This window comes from Dermochelys coriacea, chromosome 8, assembly GCF_009764565.3.
Source record: "Dermochelys coriacea isolate rDerCor1 chromosome 8, rDerCor1.pri.v4, whole genome shotgun sequence".
Lineage (NCBI taxonomy): Eukaryota > Metazoa > Chordata > Testudines > Dermochelyidae > Dermochelys > Dermochelys coriacea.
The window spans coordinates 71,101,920-71,107,688 of record NC_050075.1 but is presented as its reverse complement, the minus strand read 5'-3'; the positions used below and the strand labels follow the sequence as shown (position 1 = coordinate 71,107,688).

At 38.4% G+C, this 5,769-nt stretch overlaps 1 long non-coding RNA gene across 1 annotated transcript; it reads left to right on the top strand.

Moving 5' to 3' along the window:
- The first annotated feature begins 746 nt into the window (after positions 1 to 746).
- On the top strand, positions 747 to 5,769 carry LOC122455567. Its single transcript, XR_006273847.1, has 5 exons — positions 747 to 775; positions 2,142 to 2,180; positions 3,078 to 3,107; positions 4,590 to 4,628; positions 5,752 to 5,769. It is a non-coding gene; the product is annotated as an uncharacterized LOC122455567 (long non-coding RNA).

Here is a 5,769-nt window from a genome sequence, read left to right as displayed (position 1 = left end):
ATGAAAACAGGAGGCTCCATTTAACTTTTGCTTCTATTTTTTAAGCTTTCTGTTTTACATGGCACCAGCAAAATACTACAATGTTGGACTGTGTAATGGGGTCTACAAACCCCATATTGAGCATAAACTGAAGGGAGAGGAGAGTCTTTCCTGTTTACAAGCAAGCAGTCATAGAGGCAGGCACCCATAGCTGCAACCAGTAAAGGAAACAAGGCCTGCTATAAAGGGGAGAGTACAGAGAAGGAAGAGGAGGCAGAAAGGCCTGGGACAGCAAAGGGGCAATCTGCACCTGCACCAGGCTCCCTCCATGAACACAGCCAAGAGACTGAAACAGACTGCTAGGTCCAGGAACTGCCCTGACTGAGAGCAAACTAAGGAAGGCCAGTCAGGAGAAGCAGAGGTCCCTCAAAAGACCATACCAGGAGACAGTGGCAGGCTGCAAACATAATGTGGGCGATTTTTTAAAGCAAATTTAAATTATTTTTCTATTAAATAATCTATTTATAAAATTGTTAAACATTTCTGTTAATACCAGCATATATTAATTTATTTAGGGCCAGAATGTGCCTAGCCCTTTTGTGGAAGTATAGTGCAGAACTGGGGGGAGGTATCAGGATCTTTTCCATCTCCCAGACTTGAGGACCAGCCAGAGTTGAGGTTCTGTGTACTTGTGCTTACTCTTCTGTAGTAATTACAACAACAATAACAAAATAAGTACTTTCTGCTTCCTCTACAGGGCACTAATGGCATATACAGCCAATATGGCTGTAAAGATGTAAGTATTCGTTTCCCTCTGTATTTGATGTTTTCTCCCAAAATACTACTCAATAACTCAACACTTTGTTGCAAATTGTATTAGATCCATTACAGTCGTTGTGTTGCAGAGTTAGATTACTCTGGATAACAATGAGGCAGGAGGTAGACAATGTCTGAGGTTAGTTAGCATTATGCTGAAACAAAATTGTCTCAGCTAACCAAGCACAAATATGTTGTAGGGTTACTGACCCAAAAGTAAATGCTAATTGTCAATAACCATTCCACTGATTTGTTAGTGATCTGATAGCTCAACATTCATATCTCTAAAACGAGAAAGGCAACCATAATTGTTAGTTTCTATCCCCAGTTCCATATTCTGCATAACTATTCCCTACGTTCATCTGAGATGATGCTCTTTGTATTATTCTTAGTCAAGTACTGCCTGCTTTTCGGATTCCTCTTTTAAATATTGACAGGTTTCAGAGTAGCAGCCGTATTAGTCTGTATTCGCAAAAAGAAAAGGAGTACTTGTGGCACCTTAGAGACTAACAAATTTATTTGAGCATAAGCTTTCGTGAGCTACAGCTCACTTAATCGGATGCATTGAGCTGTAGCTCACGAAAGCTTATGCTCAAATAAATTTGTTAGTCTCTAAGGTGCCACAAGTACTCCTTTTCTTTTAAATATTGAAATCCACCCCACATTGTGTAGTATATCACACTCACTGCTCAATTAAACCCTCCTTTCCTTGGTGGAGTTCCCTTTGCATGGCTGAAAAACATGTCCCATAATATCAGTTGATTCTTTTAGCAACGCTTTTTGATTTTTGTATTAATCTAGAGAATGTATGTATTGTCAACATCCCTTTTTTCTTATTGTTTTGAAATGACATTATTTTCTATTTCTATTTTGGATGCCATTGAAATGAGCAAAATATTTTCACCAGAAAGATGGTACTTTCTCTGATGTGTACTGAGAACTGAGGCCATGATCTGTTTACAATGGGACTACTGCCATGCTCAGCTTAAAGTTAGGCTTGTATTTACATGCTGTGCTGGAACATGACCTAAACATATGAATGTAAACTTTAATTTCAAAAGAACACCATCCATTAAACTTACATATTATGTAATGTAGTTGAATGTTGGAAGAGTCTGATCTCAGTAACCTTGGCATAAATCCAGAGTAGCTTAATTGAAGTCAGAGGAGTTACTCTGAATTTATTCAGCTGTAACTGAAATCAGAATTTAGCTTAATATTTGTACCTTCCCCTAGTCCTCCATGCCACCAAACAAAGAATTCCATGTAGGTTTCATTTCCAAAAATGGTATTTTATTGAAACACGCCATTTTACAAAGAAGTAACTGGTCTGTGGTTGTTTACAGAGTGCTGTCTCAATTAACACCGGCATTTCCTATGGCCAGGTAGGAACATATTCTCTACCGTATTTAGAGTTTAAACTTGCTATGCAACTCAGTAATTAACCAGGTAGGCCCAACTGTTGCCCTACTGTGGAGAAATTCATGGGAGGACCTTAGAGAGGGATGTCCTGAAATTATTAGGTAATATTACTAGCCCAAATGATTTCAGCAGATGAATGCTGCATTTATGGGGCATTACATAGCTCCACCTTGTTAATTTCCTTCTTCCTGGTTAAACTGACCCTGGATTAGTCATTTTTTCTACGATATTTTCTATTTTGATTCCTATTTGAAACAAACAAAATACTTTCACCAGAAAGATTTTCTCTGGTGGATACTCGGAACAAAAAGCAAAGTTTACACATAGGAGTTTCCTCTGATTCTGCCATGTGGGTCAGTGTGGTGGGATGTTCCTGGAAATTGTTTTAAACTTCAAAAAACATTTCTGTTTATACGGAGAATTCCATTACTTCCAGCTGGCTCTGTTCCTACAGTCTTCTATGTTCTCCTGATGTTTCTACCTCTGATCAAGGGAATCAGGGTCTAACTTTCTACTGTCAACGTATGACTTATCTTCCTTACATAACATTCCACCTAGATTTGTGACTTCAACTTTTTGAAACTTTCTTTTCAACATAAATGTGTAGTGTATGAAACTGGCAGAAATAATTGGGTATTGTACTAGAAACAATGGCGACAGTTGGGTTACGATAACTCTTGTGCTCCCATTAATCTGTTGCCTGTTTTATTCATTAATTGCCCCACATAAGAATACTTTTCTTTCAAATGTTTCATGGTTTGGCAATCCAAGAAGACCTTATAGCTATTGTCTGATAGGTACTGAATTAAATTTGGCAAACTCTTTTCTAAGTAAATAATTGGTTTCTGTATTCTTCACAGTCTGTCTCCTCAGGCAGTGGTGTTCAAAAGGTAAGCACTCATTCTCTGTTGAATTTAAAGGGCCAGATTCTCTGCAGGTGTAATCGGTATAGCACCTTTAACTTGAATGAAGCTATACTAGTTTACACCAGCTGAGATGCTGGCCCAAAACTGTTTCCCATATTAACTCTCAGTAACTGAATACTTGGTTTACTAGCTGTTAAATGCATTAGGCTTATGACTTATATTATGGCAACTTTTGTTGACAGGTTGACTGTACTGTGGATAAAGTACTATAGTTACAAAGCTGTCTATGCTTTTTTTTTTTTTAAAGACATCATAGGATGGAAGGCACTATAGTTTTTGTTACAAAGGGAACTTTAGGATGAGATTGATCTAAATTCATCCCTGGTGTAAGGCCAATGGAATTGGCACCAGAGATTAATGTGGCCCATAATATTGAAACCGAATAGTCTCAGACAAACAATTGGAGTACAAGGATGTTGTACATGGACTGAGTCACTATAGTATGGAAATCATCGATAAACCCATAGTAGGCAAACCCCTACACTCAGATTTGTGACTCGTCAGACCTCTCCATCCAAATCACCATAAGTATGGCCACTTCAATTTCCTATTTATTCTGGCATTAAAAGAATACCAAGAGGTTTTTAAAAATTACCTACTTTTAAAATCAAATGACCCAATTCTCCCTCTCATCAGAATTCCCTTGTATATGCGATAAAATCACTTCTTGTCACAGTAATTACTCCACTCAAGAATACGGGCTATTTTCCTTTTTTAATTCAGTCAAAACAAACTTTTCACCAGAAAAACAACATTATGAGCAAAACAACATATTACTATTGAGTTTACTTTAATTTTCAAAGGATCTACATATTAAACCTTCCCATAGAATAGGAGTGAATGAAAGGACACAAAATGGAGTGTGTGTCCTCTTTTGGCCTTCCATCCAAAGGACCCGCTTCAGCAAGTCTCCATGTCCAGGTCTATAGATTCGGGTTCGCGGGGCTCATGCTATGACACTAAGAACAGCTATGTAGATCTTGCAACTAGAGCTGTAGTTCAGGTTCTGAAGCCCATCCTCCACCCTAGGCTTCAGATTCCGAGTTCCAGCCCAAGCCTGAACATCTACACACTATTTTTAGCACTGTAGCACAAGCTCCTCCAGCCTGAGTCTGTAGGCCCGGGTTGTGAGACTCACTACTGGGGGCTGCAACTTGTCCCCCAGTGACTCACTGTTGGCCTTGGGCAAGTCACTTAGCTCTTGGTGCTTCAGTTCACCCATCTGTAAAATGGGGATAATAATACTTTTTGTAACATGGTTTCAGATATATAAATACGCTATATTGTGTAAGTGCTAGTCATTATCATTCCATCAAACTTTTAAGTCATTATCATTCCATCAATCTTTTAAGTACAAAGAGGTTTCTTTTCATGAAACAATACTGCATTTTAAATAAACCCCGAGAAAATATATGAGAAAATAACTTGTTTCTGGTTTCATTACAGCCAGTGTCCTATCCCGACAGCAAACCTTACCCACCTGTGGTAAGCATCCTTTTTCCACAATTCTTAGAGTTATGAATCCAAGTGCTTCTGAATAGCCACATGCTTAGCTCTCAGATAGATACAGCAGTTTGGTTGTTGGGCGGAAGCTTTTGTTGAGCGGGATTATATTACTGATGCAATTATGCATAGAGAAAGAGGCTGACTAAATAACTAAAAGTTACATACAGAGCTAAGAGATCACTGCAATGATTTGATGTTATACAGAAATTAAATTGTCCCAGTCAGGTTACAGGAATGTTGTTATTGACTCACAAGTATATGATTACGTTCTGTAATTGTATAGTGGTCTGATTCACTGCTGATCCCAGAACTCACTATCCATTATATCTACCTCAGACAAGGCCACTTCATCTTCCTGTTTCTGTTGCAACTTTCTTCTGTAAACCTACTTCAGTCTTTAGTTTCCAGCTGTTGTAGTTCTGTTGTACCCATTCACTTTGAAATCTTTCTTTCAGACTAAAATAATTTCTGCCTAAAAATGGATGAAATATTTAGGGCTTGTTTCAGAATGAAATGTGGCAAAATACCCTTTTTTCCATTTGCCTCCCGTAACCTTCCTTAGTACTAAATTCTTCAGATTCCGCTATTCTTGGTGTAGTCAGCTGACTGAAAAGCTGAACATCTCTCACAAATGATGGGTGTTAAATGTCTGGGGCTATGGACTCCTCACCGTGCATTATAGTTTCTCCCCCACACCTCTACACCCACAATATTCTAAGGTACAAAGAGACTCCAACTGACTCCCGGGCTTTGGATCAGACTCTTGGACCTGTGTACTCTATAGGAAGACATAGACTACTATTATTTTAGTTGCCACTCAAATTAACAGAACTCTTTCACTAGGGGACAAAAAGTGTCATAATTTCTACTGTGTACTCAAAACCGAATGGAGAAGTATACACACTACTTTAATTTTCAAAGAATCGTCATACATGTAAACCCTTTTATAGTGTAGATGGTGCAATGAAGAGAGACAAAATAGGTTGTGCACTTGCCTTTGGTCTTCCACGTCACCCAGACAATAGGGTTCTTTTTCTGAAGCAGTAGTCTATTTTAAACAAACCCTTACACAAAATAATCGGATTTCTGGTTTCTTTTACAGCGTGAAACTTTCTCATCG